The 25,328-nt window shown below is 45.4% G+C and overlaps 1 protein-coding gene across 10 annotated transcripts in view; it reads right to left on the bottom strand.

Moving 5' to 3' along the window:
• The window catches only part of LOC125697421 (LIM domain containing preferred translocation partner in lipoma), a 320,474-nt gene that overhangs the window by 256,961 nt on the left and 38,185 nt on the right, over positions 1-25,328 (bottom strand). For 9 of the 10 annotated variants that reach the window (XM_048954618.1, XM_048954615.1, XM_048954616.1 and 6 more), the window contains one exon: positions 2,150-2,249. The gene's annotated coding sequence lies outside the window, so the exon portion shown is untranslated. The remainder of the gene's footprint in view (positions 1-2,149; positions 2,250-25,328) is intronic. The other variant, XM_048954624.1, reaches the window with a different exon arrangement.

The raw sequence follows: 25,328 nt of genomic DNA, 5'->3' as shown, positions 1-25,328 counted from the left end.
GACCTCATTTGCAGATGCAGGCACAGAGCAAGGCATTAGAAAAAAAACTATTTTCAGTTGCAAAATCATTCGAATAAAACTACAGAATTGACTGAGCTTGCACCTCGGAGAGCTGTGAGGCGCACCTCAGGGCTCCTCTGCCCCAGGTTTGCCCCAGCACGAAGTGCCAGGCTCCAGATCTTCAGGTCGAGCCGGCAAGTCAAGCACTGCACCGCTGCTGTGTGCTGCAAGGCAACCCACAGAGACAGCAGGGATCAGCTCTGAGTGTGGTCATTATTTTCAACCCTCGGGGGAAATGTAAATTCAACTTGGGCACATTGTTTTCTTTTGCTAAGCAGCAATGCTTGAATGTTAACTCCAATCCTGACAGGCATATGTATATTCTTTGCAAATAATCTCACCCTAACCAGTCCAAAAGGTCAAAATCAAAAAATAATACGAAAAAAAAGACAAGCTTGGAAAACTGTCAGCACCATTGGTACAACCCCTCAACCAACTAACCATCCTCACCACAAGGTGAACTGCAAGCTCTTGGATTTATTTGATTGATTGAGATCAAAAGATCGGAGGGCACAGAGGAAATTGCATCCTTCTATGCATGCATGCTGCTTTCAAGATTTGAGCAGATAGTTGCAGGAATTTTAAAACTCAAAGAGAGAAAAAAACAACATTTAAAGGTGATTTCAGAAAGGCATCCCCTTATTTCTCTCTTGACACCCTACGCACTTTTTAGAGCTATCTGAATGGTTCCTCCAAGTTCCTGCAGCCTTGGGACCCAACAGCTTATCTCTGCTAAACAGAAGATGCTAACAAACAATAAGAACTCACATAACTCCAGAGGAGACATCACTATTTACTGACATTAAGGATGAAAGCAAATTTAGAGAAACCAAACAAATCCCAAATGAAGTCCAACAGGAGGCTTAAGAATTCCCTACTGCTATTCGGGTGTCCTCAGACACAGGACACACATCTCACTACACTTCTTGGCTGCACAAGGAAGATGAAGTGCCCTCAATTTGCTTCTCTGGCAGTGATCACACAGAGGCACCAGGGCTGCCTGGGCCCACGTGAGGTTTGTCACTTGCAGCTCCTGGGGGAGCAAGGGAGAAGCAAGGGGACTGAGTGAGCAGCCATCCTTAGGACACAATTTCAACACAGAACACAGAAAAAGCCTGCGCTGCATTCACTGTCAAGACAGGACAAAGGAAAACAAGGAAGAACAGGAACAGAAGAAATATTAAATTCTGCCATCCCATCAGCCCTTGAACCAAAGAGAAAAGAAAACATTTGGTTCTCCTGCTTGTGTTTCACATATTGTTTATATTTTGCTCAATTTATCTGAATCTATAGCATTATCCTCTCACATCTTAACTATACAGGTGTGATTACCTGCCTGAGAATAAGAGGAAAACCCCTAATATGGATTAGAGAAGAGACCGAACTTTCAAGAGCTTGCTACAAAGGAACAAGAATTGGTACAACCTCCTGGTTCTGTCGCGGGTTTAGGTTACATGCCAAAACCAAGGGCTGAACTCCTTTTCCACATGATTGCACTTCACTCCAGAAGGAGGACATCACCCTTCAGGTAACAAAGATTATCACCATAGATTTGAAGCTCATCACCAGACCAGGCAGTTCCTTCTGCACAGGTAAACTGAGTTTTTCTTTTTACCTTATCAGTTTTGAATAACATCGTTAAGATAAGAATTTCACCTTCTCTGATTTCTAACCTTCAGCAGGCTGCAAGGACTTTCCAGAAGTCATCCCGCCTGTTGCCCCACTACTTGAAAGGATCAGTTCTCCTAGAGCACATCCAATGAGGCTTTTTTAACTGATTCTAAAACCTTTGCAACAAACAACTGAAACTCCACAAGCTCCTCAGGCAGTCCATCCAGTGCTCAGCTCTTCTTAATGCAAGAGATCATTTACTAACATCTCATCTAAATTTCTCTTGCTGCAACTTAAGCCTGCAATTTGTCTTACTTACAGTGAGCAGATTTACAGTTTGTTCCTTCTCTTCACAAGTTCACTGTTGCCAAAATTCATGAACTGAGGCACCAGTGTGGCTTGCCCTTTCTTTGCCATTTTGCTTTTGCCCAAAATGCGTTCTTACTCTTGTGTCTCTGCATTGTGTTTCATTTCTTACCCCAAGAAAACAGGCAGCTAGAATATCACAAGGCTGTTTCAAGAGAAGATGCTCACATCCAAAGGCTGATGCAGTCAGGCACACCCAATCATAAGGCACTCTGAAAGAAGAGAAAAAAAAGATTTCTTTTTAGGACGGTATGCAAAGGGTCCAGAAATAAACCAGCAACCGTGAACTGCAATTTAGTCCACTCTTTTATTGAACATTCAAATTAGATCTTCAAAAGCAACATCAATGACTGCAGATACATCGTATGCCACCACTCAAACTTAGCCACGTTTTATCTAGTATCCACCACAAGGATTTGATAGGTCTTCGTTCTACCGAACAGGACAACACTGACTTTGCATGAAGTTCTGCCAAGCTACAGGCAGTCGCCAACACACATCAAAATCAGACGGCTCCAACTCCAGCACTTTATTCACTGTGACAGAGGACAAATCTTAATGTCGCCACCGGTGACTTTATTTTCAGTGTCACTGAAACCAACAGAGACAAAGCTACTTTGAGATTTAGTGTGTGTAATTATGGGATAGATCCAGAGGAAAGTAGTCAGATTCAATGAAAGGCTGAATAACTTCCGTGTGCACAACATATGCCCTACCTCCCAGTCTGCAGGATGCTCTGCATAGCAAAAAGAAATTTCTCTCCTGAACGAAAGGGTTTGGTGATAAAGGAGAAAGAAGAAAGAAAGGATTTATACGAGCAGCATTGGGAAACACAGGGGGAGAGTTCTGAATAGCACAAGCATCCCAAATTTCATGAGATAACAAGCAACAAGGGAGAGCAGCGATAATACATCTGCTTTCCTATTTTTGTAAGCAATCAATTTGCCACAACAGCACCTTAGAAAGGATTATTTCTTGTACTCCACCCAGTCACAATCCCTTTCTCCCATTAGTAGGGGATGCTGTTAGCATCCACTTAGCATGTTTTTCTTTTCTTTTTTTTCCCTCCTCTTCAGTCCTTCCCAGCTGCCCTGGACTTTTGCTTTCCTTGATCATGTTCCTCTTCTCAATACAGCCCAACTGCTGTCAACACAGGAAAGTGACATGCTCCTATTTAGCATAGACTTGATAACAGAAGTGGTGTTTCCAAGGCTAAAGACAAATACCTGCACCAATAACTACATCCCTACATCACACAGTAGCTGAGGAGACCAAGCAATAAATGCCTTGTACTGAAGATGTAGAACTCAAAGAATCTCAGCAATGTAGATGGCCAACTAATGAAGGAGTTCAAACAGAGGTCTATCTTTAACGATGCAAACAGCTTTGATGATTTCCACAAGACCACCTGTGCTATCAGAGACATTACCTCCCAAAATGCCAGTGAGAGATAGATGTTCAGCAAGGGATATAGATGTGAGGAGCGCTTCCACCAGGAATATGCACCCATTTCTATAGCAGAATTAGAACAGCTGTTGAAAACCATGAAGCAGTATTGAATGGCAGCTCAGGACAGGGAGCCAAGAAGACTACCGCATGCAATTGAAACTGCCAAGGGATTAAGCCAGGTCAAATGTAATTACACAAAACTGGAACTTGGCCAGGGTGCTGGTTTACGAAAATTAAAAGAGGTGTTCAAAAGTTTCAGAGATAGAGTCCTTCTGTTAATTATTTGGTGAGTCAGTTGCTGAAGTCTCAGTACTCTGGGAGGCTCTCTGAAAAAAGGGGAAAAATGAGGCATGAACTTAAAAGGCATTAGGAGTGATTAGCAAGAGCCTTTGTTCTCCATGGCAATGCTTGCTGCACTACTGTGTGAATGCCTTTCATGTTCATGCTGGAAAGTGGCCTTAGCTCCTTTGATACTTCTGGGAGGAAACATTTAAGCGTACAAATATCCCACTGTCAGAAGTTCCAGACAACAGTCGAGGAACACCAACATATCCCAGCCAGGTCAGATCCAGCTCTCAGGCAGTGCTTCTGCTCAAGGGAGGAATGCAAACAGAGACATTTAGAAGCTTATTTAGACCCTAAGCAATGTTTACCCTACTTGCTGGCCATGTATGAAGGCCAGGTCATGTGGAAAACAAGGTTGCAACCACGCGGGACAGCGTTCTTACTTTCTTATGGTTTTGGGAAGATGGAGAGAACTTAAGGTGATAAGGAGATAAGAAAAGGTGCTTCATGGCCAATGTGGTCCTCCACAGTGACAAAGAGGAGCTAAAAGAAGGAAGTGGATACACTTTTTAGCAGGGCCTCATGATAGGACAAGGGGAAATGGCAAACTAAAAGAGGGGACATTTAGACTGGATATGAGGAAGAAGTTTTTTTACTCTAAGGACGACGAGGCACTGACACAGGTTGCCCAGAGGCAGTGGGTGCCCCTTCCCTAAAGGTACCCAAGGTCAGGCTGGACGGGGCTCTGAGCACCTGATGGAGCTGTGGGTATCCCTGTTCAGTGCAGGGAGTTGGACCAGATGGCCTCTAACTCAAACAATTGTATGCTTCTATGAACAACAGATAGGAGGAAAGGCACGCTATTTTTTTTTTTTTAAAGTCAAGATATTTAATGCCTAAATTAAAGTACAAAGAGAACAAATCTGGAAAAGATGAGTATTAACAGTCTCTGATGAACAGTCACAAACTCTGTTCAATTTCTGAGACTTGTACTACAGCCATAAACAAAATATGGTGTTTTCTAGAGAATAAGAATAATAAGAAAGCCTTTTAAGTCTCAGTTTTGGCACCTGATAGTTGTAGCTGCCTCTGCTACCTCTGCATCTGAAATTTATCATTAGAGATACACTCATTACTGTCTTTGAAACAGTTGCTTCTGACAGTAAAAGCAATAGGAGATTAACCTTTTTGGGTAGTTTATTTGGTGAACTGTTCAGCTGATGCACATTAAACAAACCAATTTTTAGACTGATGTGAAAATAACGGAAAGATTAAACAGCAATCTTCCCAACAAGTGCACAGTGAGTGACACGGCTTCCTCTGCAAGCGACGGCAGGTGAACACACAGCCGCAGGCTCTGCCATATCAATTTCATGCACTTTTTTTTTTCCTTTTCAGAAAACAAGCCAAGAACAGACAGGCGTTTCACAGCACAGACTGGTGCAACTTGCATCTATGCTTGTTGCCATTAGTGCAAGAAGTGCTCCGTCAGTGGGGACAAGTCATGGAGAGGACAAGGAAAAATGGTTTCGTGCTCACAGCCAAAGGGACAGGAAGACCAGTGGGACAGAGCATGCAGGTACAGGTTCTCTGCAGCCAAAGCAGTTAGGAACCAACGCCAATGACAGCCTCCAGTGCCTGACACGAAGCACAGGGAGGTGGAACGGGAAGCACCGATGCCAAGCAGTAATAAGGATGGAATCACAGCTGCTTCTCAAATCAGATTTTTTTTTGCCTAGGTTACTTGTTATTAAAAGAAATTATAAGTTTCAGCACACAGGGACATCCTGTTCGCTGTATTAAATGAAAGGGATGATTCAAGAGCAACAGCATTCAGGAGGCAGGGAGGGAGGAATCAATTTCAGGTTGCTACAGACAACTGGGCCTTTTCCTGTCAGAAAAAATCCAATTCAGCTCTACGAACCCACGATGGAACATTCCCTGAAATACAACACTCACACGCTCACTAAATAAATAAATACACTAAAATACACACTCATGTCATCTCCCAGATTTTACCAGCTGAACTAAGGGCACGCTCCAACCTGATGACTGCAACTCAACAAGCGTGGAGCTTTGGCTCAGCACTGTCTTCTTGACTGCAAGTTCAATGCCTATCACTGCCTTACAGGGAGAAAGGTATTTAATGGCAAAGTGGCATCCTGCACAACGAAGCAGAGCAGAGCACGGTGATTTGGGATGCTCTTCCACAGGCTCTAGGCTTACAGTGTGGCCTAAAGGCTGTTAAGTGACCAAATAAATCCATCTCAATCAATCCCTCCGTGAAGAACACAGGAAACAGTTCCAACCTACAGTATTATGAGTCTTAATTTTATGGAGCAGTTGATGTTTTTCCAATGAAAGGTACCATTAAAATATAAGATTTTATTAGCAAAATCAATGATGTGTGCAGAGACAGTCCCTCATGGCTTTAAAAAATGCCTATGAATAATTATAAAACTGATAGCAGTAGAGAACACCGTACAATTATTACTGCTGTTTTACAGGATTCTCTAACAGCGACAGCCCACTTCTGGTAAGACACCTTCAGGCAGGACCACAAAAAAGCATAAATAAGGACAAGGCAACAAAAGCTCAGTGTTCTCTCACACTTAGAGGGTGCAAATACGTTGCTTACTTTATGTCTATTGTTGCTGGATTTTTTATTTTTTTATTTTTTTCCCAGCAAGTAGTAAACATACTGGAAACAAATAAATCTCAGCACTTACAGGAATATTTAACAGTTGCCCATGCATTTCACTTTCTCTACCAATTCCAACATTTTGTTGCATTAGAAAAGCAAGTGGGGGAGATTCATTCCCCTTTAAACCCATCAGAAGTGGAACAAAGAGCCACCAATTTCATGGTGATCTTTAAACACAAGTCCAGCACCTGAAAGCCCTACAAGCAAGGCATGTGCTGGGGACAAAAAGCCCGGACACCTCTATCTGCTGCAGGGTTCCCACTCAGATCCAGCATGCCACGCTGCCACCGCTCTCCCGCAGTGAGGACTGGGCACATTGGCAGCGCCCCAGTCCTCCAAAGCCTCCTCTCACCCGGCAGCCACTGCCCATATCAGCACCATCATAAAGAGCTCACGCAATCAAGGCACTGAGGCACTCCAAACTCAACACTCACCGAGCCTTCCTACCTTCCAGCAAGCTCTGGCTAATGCACACAGAGCACCGTTAAGTTAAGAATGTACTTATGTAGATTGGAGCCAAAAAATGACACCAGTCGGTTCGACCCCAAATGTTTTGGCTTTGCACACACAGCTACAGGATTGCAAGAGCCGGGGATATAGGCAGAGAAAAAAAACCTCAAGTCTCCTTACTCCACCTGGCTTTAAACCTCCGGATGTGGGTGAGGATGGATGAAGAACGAGTGGCAAGAATACTCAACAGATGTTTTCATTAGCATAAATTTGCCATTCGTTCCTCTTTCTTCTACCATCACAAACTCCTCTATTATCCTCGCTGGATAATTTACAGAGCTTATTGCAAAGTACAGTCTCGGAGAACAGAGACAGCATACACTCAGTAATGTACAAGTTCAAAGAGCTGAGCCATGCATGACCTGCCAGCAGACTGTTGCTATTTTCTTGCATATATAAAAGAGTGTTGCCTTCGTGCAGTGCTGGAACTTGTCATCATGAAATACCCTCCTATTACTACATGGACCAAAGGAGCTACTATTTTGAGTCCTAATAACGTGCCTGGTTTTACAGGAAAGCATGAAGGCAAGTAACATGGAATAACCCAGATGTCAACTACAGAAACAGATGGGAATCTCACAAAGCTACACATACTGCCTCGTTCTAGTGCTGTCATAGCCCATCCTCTAGATGGGAAAGCACAGTGCAGCAGTTAGATGAAAGGAGCACATGGAATTAAGGTGCATCATCACCTCTACAAGACCTATGAAGAGACAGCAGAGGACTGCTTTCCAGGCATGTGAAGCCCAAGGCAATAAAGCATGACTCAAAGCTGTGAGGCTGTTTTCTGCCCCACCTGTTGGCCAAGTGACAGTCACTCTATTCTCCCAGCTTTCTGACCCCACAAAATGCAAACAGTGCTGAAGGAAGGGTGCACCGGGAAGCAGGTCACACTCCTGGTCCTGGAAAAGGTTTTTCTTGGCAAGTGAATGCAGATGGAACTGGCTGGAGGTGCTCCTGTGAGCGTGGCCCCAGGTGCTGCACGCAGACCGCCTGCAGACTGCGCTGTGATTTGCCCTGCTGTGGCTTCCCGGCCACAATTTGCCTTCCAAACAGTCTAGGAAACCACTGCACCTGCAGTGGTGGTTCTGCTCCTTTGACCTATAGGAGACGATGAGTCAGTGGCAAACCAGGAGAGGAGATGGACCGACCTGACCTTCCTCATTTGAACTCACAAGAGGATCCATAAAACTGAAGGCTAACAAACCAGAACTTCCAAAATTCATGGAACTAGGAGAAATCAAGACTCCTGTTTAATAAACATAGGGCTGGTGCTTCGAAGCTGAGGTCCGAGCTTGCCCAACAGCCCCGGAGCAGCCGGCCATTCATGCATGCAGCTGTCGCAGGGGAAGGCTGAAGCCAGAGCATGAATGAAGCACTAGGATCGATTGCCTTTCCTACCCTCTGCCTACCACTAACTGGATGATGCTATTCAGGGAATATATAATTTAAAGACAGAGGCTAATGATGAATCAAGATTGATTTTTTTGGACAACCAAGACAAGAAAATAAATGTAATTGCAGTCTACCTGCTTGTAGCTTGCCAGGAGTTACAGCAAGTTTCAGAACACTCTGGCTCCTTATCCCTTCCTCATCCCAGCCCCCTTCCCTCCTGTGTTCCACCAAAGAAGGAAAGACCCTTACAGAAGAGGAATTCACTTAGACAAGACAGTAAGTGCTGCTGGAGCCAGCTCAATGCTGGCTTCTCTGTCCCTGCTAAGCAGTACAGAGCAATTAATGGACACGCAGAGGGTTCACTTTCTGGGGAAAAGCAAATTCCGCGTGTGCAGTTGTGAGGAATGCATTGTATGTCTGGTATTCACGCTGCACTCCCTTTTCCTGTTCCTTTTTTTTGCCGTATATGGAGCTGAGCACAGCCGGCGGGGCCGGGGAGGGCAGCGCTGCATGCTCAACGCCTTTCTACTTCCGACTCTGTTTGTCTTTACTGGAAATCCAATCGATCCGTCTAGGAAAAAGGCGAGCGCATGCACTGCAGCCTGACAGGTTCAGACACCCCGCTGCTTCCACACAGGGCGAAAGGAGCAAGCTGAACCAGCTCACCCCAGCTACAATCCTGAAGGGCTGTTTCCCTGGCTTAGCAGCACTCAAGTTGTAAAGGCAACCTGGCCTTTGGTGCACGCAGCTGGAGCTGGGAGGATTACGTGACCTCAGCACAGCAATACTCGGCCCTCTGTAACACAGCTGGGCCAGGAACAGAAGTGTGGGACCGTGCAGATGCAAATCGCTGGGAGTCCTCTGCTAGTCCTGACAACCTCTAAGTCCATCACAGCAATTTCAAAAGCAGTCTGGGACTTCCATATCCAGGATGGAATTACAATATTATGTGCTAAAAAATAAAAGCTTTTTGCCACTGCTGCTTCTTCAGAAATCAACAGACTCCTGTGAGCACCCAGGAACCCAAGCAAGACCTTGCTAGAACAGGCTAGGAATTAGGCAAGAACACTTAAATGAATGAGCACCCTGGCCCATTTCCTCCAGTGTCTCATCCTTGACCTTGGCTGGTTCTTGACCCCTTGAAGGATAATGCAAAATGTGACCCACATGCCATCCCATCTCAGTGTCCCAGAGATAAAGACTAACTAGAACCTGAGTCAAGAGGTTTAAGAGAGCTTCCAATTTTATTTTGTTCCCTTGCCAATAGTCATTAGCACTGAAGTAATTCTTTACATGCACAGAAGCATCCAATCTACCTTTCAATCTTACATCATTGGCCTCAACAACCTCCACGCTCTGAATTACAGGACAGTGATAGAGCTTTGCCTTTACCAATTTCAAAATTGTCATCTTTCAGCTTCCACCATTACTCAGCAGCAATGAGCCCATCCAGCTACTCATCCTGTCCTTGCTGTCTGCCAAACATGCTACATCCCATCCCTTCCCTTGCACCAGCACCTTAGGCTCATGCAAAAAAGCAGAGTCAGGTGGCAGGATCACACGGCCAGAAGCAATCCAATGTACTGCAGGACCAGCTGTCACCCAGCCAAAGCAGCCACAATTCCCTGGGAGGACTGATCACATCTCTACCTGTGCTGAGTTCCCTGCACTCAGCCAGGAACCTCATCAACAAGTTCTGCCACTCACAGACTCCCTATGTCAAAATACTGTCTTCTCTACCTTTTGCCCAATGGATTCAAATGGAGCCAGGGACAGTGGGAAGCAGCTGTGGAGTTGCTTGGATGAAGACACTCAGCTGAAACTTGGCCAGGGGAGGGGAAGGTTTCTAGCCTCATTAATAACAGCCTGAAATTAAAAGCAGAGCTTGTAGTACAGCTGCGATTCCAGCTACCCTGCTGCTTGTGTTAACAGTGTGGCTTTATTATGGTCAGGGATTAAAAACAGCTCCAACAATTAAAAGAAAGAAAAAAAATAAAAATACGGAAAGAAAAAGAACAACCACCACCAACAAAAAAAATCAGTAAAATACAACATTCCTGTGGCCTGGAATGATTAGCAAAAATAAGCTATGGGCCGTCAGGAGAAAGAGTGAATGCTTCCTTCCTGCTGCCAGCCAGCCTGCTTTCCACACATGCCCCACTGAGTAGCCACATCCCGTGCCCACAGGACCGCCCAGTGTCCTGCAGGCCAGCACCAGCCACAGCCACTGGTCCCCATGGGGTGTCACCTCCCACCCCAGCATGGGTGCCCTGCTAGCATCCCACTCCCAGCCAGCAGCTTGGACGTGCTCCTCATTCCCACTGTCTAAATGCTATGGCAATAAAAACAAAAGGTCTTGTAATCAGTGACTAATGTGCCTGGAACTTGTTGGGAGCCACCAGCCCTCTCAGAGCAGCCAGAGGAGGAGGAGTGATGGGAGGATTAGGGCCAACCCGGCTGCTCTTAAGGGCCGGGATGAGGAGTGCTTGTTCCTTGGAGGTGAGCTGGTTGCCCAACCATTCCTCAAGAGATGAATACCTGCTGTGCTGTGTAGGATACGTTCCTGGAAAGCAGTGGACAGTGATGGGATGGCACACATAAGCAGCCCAATGGAGCACTTGGTCACAGTATCAAAGAGATTGGAAAAGACCGCCAAGATCATCTAGTCCAACCATCAACCCATCTCTGCTGCACTGTTAAGAAAGCCTACTTCTTCCTTACATAAATTAAAAGCAATAAATTCATGAGAAAGAAAAGCCTCCCACCACACCAGCAGGACCTGCTGCTCCCCTCTGGTTACAGCACACAGTGGCAAGAGGTCCAACATCACCAAGGAAGAGATGATCTTTCAGTGTTTGTTTCTGTTTTATATCATTACCACCCAAATTGCCATTTCTTATCCCTCTCAGAACAAAAGCGGTTTACATCACTGCAGCACCCCAGCAGTAAAAGTTGACAGTGAAAGCACCAAATAGATCTCAGAGCCCTGCCCCTGCTCTGAGATGGACACAAAATCACGTTCAATTCACAGCTTCCTTACCAGTGATGTGACTGTTAAATGGCACAAAAGCCCTTTGCTATTTCTGGAGGCAGAATGGTGGATTCAGGTGAGTTTTTGCTGCTCTAATGAAAAGATGATGATGCCTGAAGCAAATGAACAGTGCTAGTTATATGACAACGCGTGTGTCTAGGCAGCTGTTCTCAAAAGCATGCCAAGAACGTTTTATGCAGTTTAAACTCAGAAACTCTAAGCCAGTCTGTACAAACCCTTTAACATCCCCCTCACTGTAGGGCTACAAAGTACTTCAATAGAATTACACTTTGAGCCGAGTCTGCAAAAATATCACAGCTAAGGTGGCAAGTCCCCAGTAACCACACAGCTGTCTGCACCATGTCCAGGGCTGGTGTGACAGCATGAAGAAAACCCAAACCTCCTTTTTCCCAGCAGAAGTCTCCAGTATTTTGAAAACATTTACATTAAAATTAATCAACCCCACAACACATTTGCCTTCTCAGACACCAGAGCACTTTCTAAATACCAAGGTGACTGCAATCAAGAGTCGCTGTGGCTTAGCAGATTTCGGTGAATTGACTTCCCAGCGGTTTCAGCTGAAGCATTTTGCCTCCCCCCTTTGCACTGGGCTGGGTGCATGCAGCTGCTACACCTCAGCTATCGTTCAGCTGCAATGGTGCAGCAGCTCCCTGCAGCCCTGCGATGGGAAAGCATTATCCCCTCCTTCCAGGAAGGTAAAATGCAATCTCAAAAACGACACTTCACCAAAAAATGATAATAATTTAAAGAGAAAAAGCAATCACCACCACCTGCCTCCCACAGTCCAAGAGATGAAGTTGTAAGCTATGCTGCCCCATCACAATCAATTTCAGCCCCCTGCAATCAATCATGCTTTTAAACCAGCCCATTCATAACTTGTACCAGAGACAGAAATAATGGGGTGTCACTCAGTTACCCATGAACAGGAGGTGGAGTCCATGGTGTATCTCGCCTAGAATCTGCTAAGATGTGCTGCATGGGCATTTGCACTTGGATGATTCAGATCCTGCCTTTATAAACTCAATCCTACATAGGAAAACCGCCTGGAGAAAGATTTCCCCTTTTTTCCCCAGATTTGTTGATTCCTCACATCACAGATTTTTGGGTGCAAGCCATGCCCAACCCAACACAGGCAGATGGGGTTCACTGCACAGGTTGGTGTCAGGGCTGCTCCTAAGGACCTCTGCAGTCAGCACAAGGGAAAAACTGCCACGTGCTCAGACACCGCAAATGCCAAACTCAGGCGAGTTCTGAGCACTGCCTTCCCTTAGAGGCTTCACTAACAAATACCCAACCAAAACCAGGATGGACCATATATACATACGTTCCTCATTCCCACCAAGATTTCTTCAGTTCAAACCCACTCTCACTTCCAAAAGCCTGCATTCCACGGGGTCCATATTTTCCCTGCTGACAGCTGAAGTTGACATGCCAAGGAGAAGGGTGATCCCCTCCCTGAGCTTCCAAGTCTTAATGAAATAACCAGTTAGAGGTCAGGGTGGAAATCAACACTGGAACCAGTGGCCCTCATGAACGTAAACAGCTCCAGAATTAGAGTGTTATTGCAATTTATCAGACTCTACAAGATAACATATCGATCCCATCAAGGACTCACAACTTTGCACCTATACAACAGAAGAACACGTTCATTACAGATGTCATAGCACACCTACACTACTGTTTTCCCAGGGAAATCAATTCAGACACCTGCATCAGCAGTGGGTTTGTCACAGAGACCAAGTCAAGAAAGTCAAGGTTTGCCCCATTTCCCAGCCTATCACACAGATGCATGCCATCCAGCTACCCAAGACTTTCTTCATTAAATGGCAAATCAACAACTCTTCCAAGGTGAAACGTCAAGCTTTGTTTTCCTTTCCCATTTTAGGATGTGCAAGCCAAGGAGACCTATGAGTTGCTGCTTCTCAGAGAGACCAGACACTAATAGACAGCACCTCCCAGCTGCTCAATGCTGCTATCTTCAGCCAATCTCCTTGGGCCCCAAAAGATTAGCCATAGCCCGCCTTCTGATTGACAGGACTGCTTTAATGGACACCTGAACCAAAGAAACTTGCACTGATATAGCAAGTAGGTGTCTGCATTGCTTCAACAAGCTTTCAGCTCTACATCACAAGAGGTGAGGAAGGCAGAGCTACATCCTTCCTCCTGTGAAAGTGGCACTTAAAATGGACTGTAATCATTAGTTGAGGATGCTCCTCAGTAACTGGAGTCACGCAGGCACCTTTACATGAACAAATACATTCCTTAGAGCAACCTGGAGCTGGAAGTTTTTGTCTGGGCCAACACAAGAGAAGGGATATGACTAGAAAAGCACATAATGTCACCACAGGTCTTGTCAAGGGAGGACTTACTACATCAAGGACTAGAAAGAAGATCTGCCTGGTCTGGAGGCCAGAGGTCCAAAAGGCAAGCCAAAAAGTAACTAATTCCCTTTCCTAAGAAACTGCGTTTTCAGCTGGAAGTTGCATGGCAGCCTTCCTACCAGAGGATGCAGCAGGTCAAGACAAGGGTTCATTCCTGGCCAGGCCGAGTGGGGACACGGTACACAAGAACAGACGGCGCTTTGCAAACAAGGGCTGAAATGCTGCAAGGACTGCATCTGTGGGGCTTTCCATGGACAGCAAGGGATGCTGCTGGCCAGGCTGCTGGCCATTGGGAAGCATTGACTTGCAGAAGCGCAAGGACAAGGGTTACATACTGAGATATGTGGAAAAATAGCCCAGTGAAGACTTACAGCACCCAGCTGCACTGCAAATGCCTTGCAAACACCTTTGGTTTCTCTTTTCTGTGAAAATTAAACACAGTGGCATTCTATAAGAAAATTGTCACTTAAACTCCTTATTAAATGTAATTTCCTCTCCCACCCTTTTTCATTAGCAACACTCAAGCATTCATCAAATCACACTTATTTCCAGGCAAAACGTTAGTCTTCTTACAGAGAGCTTACATATAAGCATTGTCTATTGTTATAAGTTAAAGCTCCACCAAAAAATCAATTCAGAAGCAAAGTATCCATTCACCTGAATGGGAATTTAAGCAAACAAACCTCACATACAGGGAAACCCGTAAACGCTTGGAGAACAATACTTTTATGAGGAAAAATGCAGCAGCATCCACATTACTTTCCCCTTCTGGGCAATAGTTTTCCACTTTAACATTATACAGTGCACCTCATTACTATTCTCGTTAAATAATATCACATTCAAATCCATGCTGCAAGCATCCCACTCACTGCAAGAAGACTTCATGAAGGGAGAAAAAAAGTGACATTAAAGGAAAGCAGTCTATAGTAGCACATTACACCACAGCAATTTCAAGCAGGCTGTCATACTGATCACACCAGACGGCATTTTAGCTCCAACAGTATCCTTCAGCAAAACATCCTCGTTACTGCATTTCACCAAGCCCTTTTGAAATGAATGGTACAAATTCTCTCAGTCATTTCTAAAGGAGTGCACTGCTCAGAGCGCTCTGACTTCACATCATCTTTTCCAATAACCTGCAGAGCTGTGAGGCCAAAATAGGCCATCTTTAAAGAAGGAATTAAAAATAAATAAGCCAGCACCTGTCTTGGGACGGAGCTACAAAAGAGGGCTGTGAATCCCAACTCAAAGGAGTGCTTATGTGCAATCTCAGATCCAGGCCAACTCAGAAAATCACTTAATTACATGATTAACTTCAACATGTGCTTAAGTTGCTTTGACTTCCTGGGGACTTAAGCATATACTTAACGTGCTTTCCTGTACAGAAATACTCTCTTAAATCAGATCCTGTTTTGAAAGGATGCTGCATACGTAGGCGCACACACACACGCAACTCCTGCCCTCGGAAAGCTCTGGCTCTTCAGCCAAGCTGCAAATCAGACTGCCTTAACTTTGTGCCTATCTATGGATCAAAATGTTCCACCAGAGCTTCAGAAAGGCATCTGAACTGGTTTCATCATGAAGGAACCCTGTTTTTTCAACATACAGCTTGAGCTCCTCAAAATTTCTTTGCTTAAATCCCTCCCTGCATTTACGCTACTCTCTTGTGGTTACAGTTAATTGCAAGAACATTGCTCCTACAGCTTGCCTGATAGAAAAGAACTCCTACTATGTAGGGGCTTGGTTTTCCCATTTTGCCTATTCTCAATAAAATGCAATAAATTATTATTATATATGTCGACATTGCAAACAACTACAGCATCCATGCTGAGTGCCTGCGCAGGGGCATGCTGTTTCTCAGTGTGATCTGAAATAGCCAAGATATTAAAATCCCACAAAGAACTGTGTTTCTAATGGAAGAATTGATGGGCCAGATGTTGACACTAATGATTATTTTGCCAGCCCGGGGCAGAGCTCAAACCTCTCTAGGTTAGAGAGCCTTGCCCTTCCACATTCCTCTGTGCCCACATTACCACCCTCCCGAGATGCTTGCCCACCAGATCAACGCACAACATCCCTCCCAAGCACCAGCCCTTCCCCCTCTGCTAATCATCACTCCCAAAGCACCCAGAAAAGGATCAACAAGCTCATCAGTGCTGAAGTTAGCACGGGAAAAGAAACATCTTGCATTAAGATACCAAGTGTTGCATCTAGGTTTTGGATTCCACCAGCTCAATAGCTCCATGTAGCCTTCCCTCATTCAAGGTAGCCCTGGCTGAACAACACCCAACTCTGCCTTAATGCTCTGTTCAGCAGTGCAAGATGGCTTTATGTTTACATCCTGAAATCCCTGCCTGACTTTTGGATGCCACTCAGTCAAAATATGATGGGAAATCCCCACAGCTACCCCCCTAAGCACTTCTGTCAGCCGACAGAGAAGGAGTTTGGAAGGTCCCTCTGTGCAAGTCTTGCCCTAAATATGAGATGCTCCAATTAAAGGCTAAACACCTGTCCTCTCAAAGCACACAGATGCTGCTATACTTGATGAGCAGTGGAGTTACAGGAACAATTAGAAACCAGGAAGAGCACTGATCCCCTCTGCCTGAACAGACTGCCTGTCCTTACAAACGCACCTAGTAAGATTTACTGTAACCAGGTCAACGCATTGCACTGATGTCGCACACCTCTCTCACAGGGTTGCAATGCCCCAGACAATAGAGAACACCAGAGACAGCTTTGGCACAAGGCGCACCTTTTTCAAAAACAATCTTTAATGAACCATTAGACAGCAAAGCCCAGAGCTTTTACTCACTTATTTGCAATAACCTCCAAAAAACGCAGGTCATGGTGCCAGCACATGCCAGGTAGCAAATGCAGGTAACTACTGCTGTTACAGCGGCAGTCATTGCTGCAGATGTGCCCTGGGGAAGTACTACTTGTAGAAACTGATAAAAAAAATAAATGAAGTGATCTCGTTCTGTGTGCATCCCCTGTACATATTCTGACCCCCAGGATTTGTAAGCACCCCTTTCATGGCTTTCTGTGACTTTCCATTTCAATGCTTGTCAAGGAAAACTCTACTGTCAAGTTCAATTTGGCATCAGCAAAGGAAAGAGTTCAGAAATTTACAGGTAGTTTCAGGCCGTCTGTTTGTGCCAAGTCCCTTGCCTGCATTTTCAGTATATTAAAAGAAAACAAAAACCACAAAAACACAGTGGTTTTCAGTAATTCGTCTCTCTCCTGACTGCTGAGGGAATGACCTGCTCAAACCGTTGGAGAAACTACATACTTCAAAACACAAAACTGATGGCATGCATCTAGTCAACAAGAAACAAAACCGAAACACACAGTTTCCCCAAGCTACAGAGGAAAAAATGTAGATAGAAGGGAATGTATTTCTTTGGAGCCAGCACTGCCCTTCTGCCCGAATTATAGCCCAGGCCCACCAACATAATGCAATTTCTATCTTCACTCTTGCAGGATTTACTCAGTTAAGCTGCAAGGGAGGGAAGCAAGTTACACACTGCTGCCAGTGTGCAACTGCACATGTGAACACAGATGAGGATGAGGTGAGATCAGGACAAGCTTGCAGGGATTTAGCCCAGTAGGTGATTTATTCCATGACAGTCCAGATTAAGAGGGCTGATTGCCCCTTTGGCCTTACAAGCACTCACGTGAGTGAACAAGCACGTTTTGTATCAGAAGGAAGGGAAGGAGGCGTTACCATTCAGGTAAATACACCATGAAAATAAACAGAGGAATGGCACTTTGCATGTGATTAGCATGGCATCTCCCAGGGAGCCCAGTACAATTTACAAAGAAATGCAGCAGGAAACAGGCAGCCTCATTCCTTCTGCCCTGTTCACACTGCAGCGTATTTCTTTCATTTCTGAGTGGCTGGCTGTTCTCTCTCAGTTCTGGTTAATATTATTTGTATCTTAATGCTTTCTAGGAACCATTCCAGCTTTACAATACAACAAATACCACTCAGTAGAGGAAACACTTAATCTGCTTGGCCATGCTTCACATACATCACTTTAGGAACTGGTTCATGCAGTCAGATAAGCTGCCTGCACCATGGCCACAGCTCTCCCCACACACTGAGCCTGATGGGGATGTGCCCTGCAAGCTCTCAAGGTGGCTCTCACCAAGGGTGGTGCTGGGTTGAATTCTGGAGCTCCTCCTGAAATCCTCCAAGGAGCGTGAGCAAGCAAAATACAGAGAAAACCACAGAAGCTTGAGATCAAAGGATTTTCTGGTTCTGTTTCTTAATTGCACTTACATTAGGTACTTCCCATTTTCTTCCTCTTGTTCTCACCAACACTCAGGTCTTTCTGCAGCTATCACTGTCACAGTACACATCTGACTGAGGGTAAGTTTTGCACAACGCCTGGGAGGAGGTTTCCAGAGCACCACTTACGAGAAGGAAAGCCGAGGCACAGAGAAAGCATGGGAGGTGTTTGCTGTTTTTTTTTTCCCCCCAATCTTCAAGAATTTGTTCACTTGAGACTATTCATTGCGATTCGACATTTCCACTTAAACCCTATCAAAACATAGGCCTAAGTGATTGGCCTTTTAGGAAGCACTGAAAGTGTCCAAAGTTACACAGGGAATCTGTGACAGAGCTGAAAACAGTTCTGGGATAATCCCAAAGTTACCAGCACAGCAAGCAACTATGTTTGCAGCCTAACACATGCCTCCTGCTCCAACCACTGGAGAAGCCACATCGCCTCTGACAGCCTCAGCAACTTCCCAACTTGCTCATCCCGAGCTTCTCTGCTGTTCTAAGCATCACTTTCATTCATAGCAAAACCCAGGGGTCTCCCCAGTGAAGAACAGAGGACACAGAACGGTTGCACTTCACACTGTAACTGACTGCAAGTCCTCCTCCTGGAGAGGAGCTGACACACTCCTTCAAGGCAGTGTAAAAAATAGGAAGGGTGCAAACTGGCATCCACAGCCATTTTGCATCTCTTCCATCCCCACTGTACCACTTGCTGAGAGCAGAAGGTCAGCAAAGACCCATTGCTTGCTACCCATGGAGTGAAAAAACTCACAAGGAACTCACACGATCACAGACTGGAAGGGACCTCTGGAAATCACCCAGTCTCTTCCTTTCCATCATCACTTCCAACTCACTTAAACCTTGCTGTAAAACAGCCTGAATGATTTGCTGCAGACTCAAACCAGACCCCAACCAAGGGCCGATTTTTGCTGCTGGTTTTATCCTGGCACCAGCTTGAGCCCAAAGGACTCACTTTACCTTCTGTCAATTCAGAAGCCTTTTTCTCCTCTGTGCAGGGATATAACCAGATGAAAGGCATATAGGTCAGCTCCTCCCCTGCAGTTCCACCTCTCATTTGTAATTGAGCATTATCTACTCTCAGAAAGAGAAGGTAAAAGAAAACTGAGAGGAAAGATCCCAATCAAGGAGATCTGCTCCTTAGGATGGGCATGACAAGCTAAAAAGGGAAATATTTACTGTTGCCAGTCAGTTCCAGGGAGGGGAGAAGGCAGCTCAGTGTTTCAGCAGTGTTAATTATTTACCCACAGATTTTCTCAGGAGCTTGTAACTCACACCCAGCACCTCAGGAGCCCATCTGCAGGGTGCAAGCATGAGGAAACGAAGGAGGTAGAGGCTGAGGAGATACCCTAACTCAGCAGGAAAGTGTTACACTTCAAGGCCACAGACTGACAACTTGCCAGAACCACTCAGTTAGACAGCTGAGAGGATGGTAACAACCCAGAGGAAGGCAGAGGGCTGTTAGGTTCCCAAAATAGAGAAAGCATAGATGGTGGTACAACTCAACAAGCGTGTCATCTTAAAGTACTGCACATCAGACAGTACCTGCAAGCATTAAGAAAATCCTCAAGGAACTCACTCTGCCTCCTTCCAGCAAACCCACTTGGTGCTATGGAACAGCAGGCAGGTTCTCCTGGCCATGCCTGGAAGCCTCCTGGAAACTTACTCCCCAGGAAAACTCATCGACCTCCCACCAAAACTGGGAGACCACATTCTGGTGTTTTGAAGGCGTTAGGAACTTTGTGCTGTACTGTTTTTCTTAAACTGAAGAGGAACTAGAAAGTTCAGATTCTGAAAAGGTCTGTGGGTTTCATTAGTGGCAGGGGGGAAGGTGCTTAGGAGTTATTTTTTCCTCAAAAACAGGACGTGCTTTTTCCTGTTTCTTTCCAATTTTTCCCCCCCCACACACAAAATACTTCCCATTTGCCAGCCACGCTCTGGTTTGAGCTTTGTGCAGTAGCAGTCTCCACCAGTGACAGAAGGGAGCTGGTTGGGTGTTTCAACCAGCTTGCACAATCCCAGTATTTGCAATGCCCTCCTTTCAAGCTTCAAATTAATCCCCTGCTCATATTAATGTTTGTTTTCTTCTATTAAATTAACCTTTAGCTCGCCTCTTATGTATTACTAATCAGCAAATTGAATCAACGCATCTCAGTTTGAGGCAGAGGATCTACTTGAACTACTTTGTTCTCATACCAGAATCATTGCTATGCTGCATCCAGCCCAGGCACATCACTCCTTCCTGCAGTCAATCCAACAGCCCACTCCAAAGCATTGTTTTTGGGTAGCTCCTATAATTCTGCTCACCACACATCACAGTAAGTGCTTGCTTGTTTCTTGTTTCTTGGTTGTGTTGTTGTTTTTTTTCTTTAACCAAGTAATATTTTCAAACCACGTGACTTTTTCCAGTTCAAATGTTAACAAGATAGTGGGGAAAAAATTAGTGGGAAAATTAGTCAACTCCCCATAAGCTTAATGCAACACCGCCCTCACTCTCTCAGGCACCAACAGCAGTTTTCGAATGTATTTCCCTCACCAGGATGTTTTACCATCACCAAGATTATTCTAAATTTTAGTGGTTTTTACCTGCTAAGATATTTAGTATATATATTCTCTCTTTCCATCACTTTTCAGTCACCATTTCTGAATGCATTAGAAATAGCTGTTCTCTCCTCTTCGACCAAATTTCTACACATTTTATACAATATTCTACTTTCAAGTGCCACAAGGTCCAGAGGGGATCAGACAGAAACACAGAGCAGATGAATCTCATGAAGTCCCTCCAGGCTAACTCACAGGGATCAGCTATGTGAGATTTAGGACAGAAGTTGTAACTTACAAAGTAGGCCATCATGTTTCTCAACAGTTGGCCACAAAGCAAACTAAGAAGGAAGCACAGGGAGATCATCATGCCACATCACTTCCTCAGTCCATAGGAGCATCAGCAAACATTTGACATGAGATGAAGGCAATCTCTGTCCTACACAACATGCTAATAGCTAAGTTATCACTTCTAACCCAGTTCACCTTCCTGTTTGAGCTGGAACCCTGTACTGACCAGTCAGTCCTATCAGATGAGAGCACGCCCAGAACCATGAGGAGGAAGGAGAGTTTTTCAACACTCCAACAGCAAAGAGTGCATAGTTTCTAGACTCCAGGCTGCTGCAAGGAGCATGGAGCAGCTCTACCCACGAACACCACTTCAAGAAACGGCCAGGCCAACCAAGATATTTTCTCCATATGATCCACCCGAAGCCCACAAACTTTTGTTTTGCTGACTTACAGTCACCAATTACATGAAAAGGGCTCAACCTTGTAGGAAAAAAAGTAAAAACCCCTGTTCTGTTACCCTTGTGGCAACAACTTCAGTGTGTCTTTCAGCTGCCAAGAGCAGCTCAGTCCTGGGCACTGGGGAGCAGAATCCATTGCCGCTCATCACCCTAAGCCAAAACCCAGCCTACATGTTCCTGTTACTGTTCAACCAGCAACCTGCCTTCCAGACCAAGGTCCAGCACCCAAAAGCAAGCATTTGCCAGCACTTTATTCAAGCGAGTGCTTTTTAAGAAAGGGAAAGAAAGGCACTTGGAACAAAAAAGAGAGGATTCCTCATCAATAAGGAAAGCTGCTGGCTCTTCACTGGGGCACCCTTCTGCAAAGATGAGGTATGCAAGGTTGGAAAACGGGGACACGTGGTTTAGCCACAGGTTTTGGATACCATGGAAACGTTTACCTTTATTCTTCTTTGTTCTTTTATCTTGTGTTCTCCTCCAAAAAGCAAGAAAGAAAAAAAAAAGGAAAAAAACAGACTGGAGGTGCCACGTTGCTCATGGGAGAAGAGATGAGTGCAGCACCGAGCTGTGGTACAGTCAGGAGAAAGCTTGGCCACTGGTCTGACTGCTTTTTCCCAACAAAACACCAGCAGGTAAGTGGGCAATGGGCCCAGATCATACCATGCACCTTCGCTTTCCCTAGGAAACATGAGATGCAGGATGCAAACATGTCACTGGAGAGGCAATGCCTGTTGGGTAGCACCAGCAAAGCAGGAGGTTACATAGCACCCTGCAAAAAACAAAACTCAACCCACAGCCCTCACAGCCCTTCTGCCTGCGGGGATGGGCCATTTCACAAGCTCAGGCCCTGCTGCAAGTCCTCCTGCTCCACCAGGGCAGTGACCACTGGCAATGTCATGCTGCCCACCCAGAACAGCAGCACCACCCGCCAGCTCGCTGAAGTCTGTGCCTGTTTTACATAAGCCAAGCAAAACAATCTAAATGTTACCTGGTGTTGCCAACCCGTGCCATGGGTAAATGCTTTTGAGATCAGGGACACATCTTTATTTAAATGGCAGCTGTATAGCAGGTGGAACATCAGCTTCATTCACCCCATTCATTTGTGTCAGCCCCTTATGCAACCAGGTGCAAGCACATTCCATCACTCACCAGCCTGGTCATACAAAAGGACCACATGCCAAACAGGGCACAGAAGGTGAGCATGCTGACCCCTTTATTAAAACCAGGATCATCCAGCTTTTTATAGGAAACGTGATCTGCTAAGAATGCTGTGCTAGCATAAAATGAACTGCAAAAATTCCAGGTTGTCACATCCAGCTGCACAACTTGGGATCTGCCCGCCCAGGTAATAACTTCAAAAGACAAACGTCTGTGAAAAAGATGCCCAATGCAGATCAATTTACTTTGGGAAAAACAGAAAATTTTTCCTTCCCACTTCAGTTTGTTCCACCTTCCAATACAGCCTGAACAAAATCAAAAAAGGCATGTGCATTTTGGAATGAAGCTGCACGCATATGAGGTACTTGCAGAAGAGCTATGGCAGAACAACTTGTTCTTCTATAGCTATTCTGAACCGAAGCTCGGTAGCAGATTCAGAATACTTCTGTGTAAACAAAACATTCTGACAAATCAGTTAAAGTGGCACATAGAAGCTCAAGATCTCTACAGAAACATAAGGGCACCCCGACCCAACAAAATCCAGACAACATTCATCTCTCTTTTAGAGACCTGCCTTCCAGTCTTGAATGTAAGAAATCATCAGTCCATCCCAAAGCTGATAAGATTGGCTTAAAAACTGACACAACAAGAGTCAGCATATATGGCAATTCCCCCCTTACTCACTCTTTGTATAAGGAGCACATTTCCAAAGCTTTTCTACACTACCGTGAGGTCTGGAAACTTAAATTTCTTTGAATACCTAATTTTTACAAGAAAGTAATTATAGATATAAGGGAATGAGAGTTCTAAAGGACATAATATGAGGCAGAGCTTGCAACAAGATAACAATCATTAAAAATCAATGAACACCTTGAACATTAAAGTCAAGACACTCAACAGGTCAAACCAAACCTCCATTCTGTTACTGTTATTTGTGATTTCAATATTCTAAACCAACAAGTGCTTCTGAAGAATAACCTTTATCCCCCCTTCAACATCTTGCTCCTCATCAAGAGCACTACTTGGAGTCACCTCCTGTATGCTCTGGTTCATTTTCAGTCTCTTGGGGCCACCATACCCAGGTCCCCAGTAGAGTGGGAAAACCTTTAGAAAGCCATGCTTATTGAAGCAGAAGTTTTTCCAAAAGGTTTTTCAGGTTTAGGGTTTTATAAACTAGATTGCTTTTACAAAATGGAAATTAAGGACTCTGTCTCAATTGGGATTCCATTACAGCCACCCTGATGAAAACACACACTTGGGTCCTTTTTGGCAACATGGATTTGTTCACAACAGCCAACTCAGTCCACATCCACATGGGCACCTGTTAGATTCACACTCAGACAGATGCAGGTGCTGCCTTGTATGATGCTAGCCACGGCTGACACGAGGCTGATTCAGACCTGAATAGTGTTACTGAAGCACTATCTGCACTCGAAGCGGTTTAGTGTTACTGGGCTGAAAGGAAGCAGTCAGACATCCTGTTTATAGGCTGCAGAGCCCCGCTGGATAAACAAGTGCACCTCGGTTAAAACCAGGGTGGAAAAAAAAAAAAAAAAAGAGAGAAAGACTTGGTGGGTGTCAGGATAACGAAATACCAGCTCAGCTACATGCCTGAAAGTGAAACGCGTGGCTGCCAGCCTGCCCTACGGCCCCACGTGCTGCAGGGCTGCAGAATGTACAGAATGTGCCGCCAGTCCCACTGCCACAGCCCTGCTCATCTTTCACCCCAGTGCTGGGCTGCTTCCTGGCATCCGGTGACACGACGCCCCAGCTATTTTTCCACCCTCCCCGTGCCGCCCACACTCCTGAAGCTTTCTATGCATTTTGGTTTTTATGTGTTGCCAGCGCCCGCCAGGGCTGCACTGTGGATGCCTGGGGTTTCTGCAGGGTCAGGAGCAGGAAGGGCATCTTGCAAGGTCAGGGGAAGCTGTGGGCTGCCTCTCGTTGGGACTCCACGAAACCTCCAGGTTAATGGGAGGTACCAGGCTCAATATCTTGAGTTACTTGCATACGTGGTCAGGCAAGAGTGAGTAGGACTGGGCCAAAGTTCCGGGAGGGAACTACAGGGCACAGAAGAACACTACAGGCATCCTATTGCTTGTGACCTTAATGTGGGATTGAACAAGATGAGAGAAAATATCAAGGCTCTGTCCTGCAAAGCTCTCCCCCAGGAGCTCCATGGAGTGACCAGCGAGGGTCACTCGCTGCTCCAATGAGCCCAAGCCCATCACACACACATTTCTTTGGTTACCTTCAAAGGCAGGCAGAAATCCTCACCCATTCAACACCTCTCCTGACACCGGTGCAGTGCAAATGGTAACCAGAACAGGCAACACAGTTCACTGCCAGGCTCAAGAGGCAGGAACCAAACCCCACGCAAGTCCCACAGGGACTCCCCCTATCTGGTCCATCTTCATAGCAATATCTGACTGCTCCTATCCCACCTTCACTACACACACCTTTACTGCTCTGCTGATCATTTTTGTCCCTCACCAGTGAAGCCTCCCATCCTCATCAGCCAACCCAGAAGGGAATGCTTTGGCTCTCATCTGTTTGCTTACAGGACAAGCATCCCGACGCAGATAAAAAAGACCTAGGTCTGATGTGACACCTCTCAGCTCTGTTCCCTTTTCACAGCCTTTCCCTGTTTACTAGACCTCTACAAAGGAGGTAGCAAACCCCAACATGTTCTCAGGCTCTGCCAGTCTGAAGGACTCCACCCAGATCTGGTCCAAAGCCTGAGCAACAGAGAATTAGCCCTGCA

The sequence above is a fragment of the Lagopus muta genome, chromosome 9 (genome assembly GCF_023343835.1).
Source record: "Lagopus muta isolate bLagMut1 chromosome 9, bLagMut1 primary, whole genome shotgun sequence".
In the NCBI taxonomy this organism is placed as follows: Eukaryota; Metazoa; Chordata; class Aves; order Galliformes; family Phasianidae; genus Lagopus; species Lagopus muta.
The sequence above is the reverse complement of the archived record's forward strand: the minus strand, read 5'-3'. Positions and strand labels throughout refer to the sequence as shown.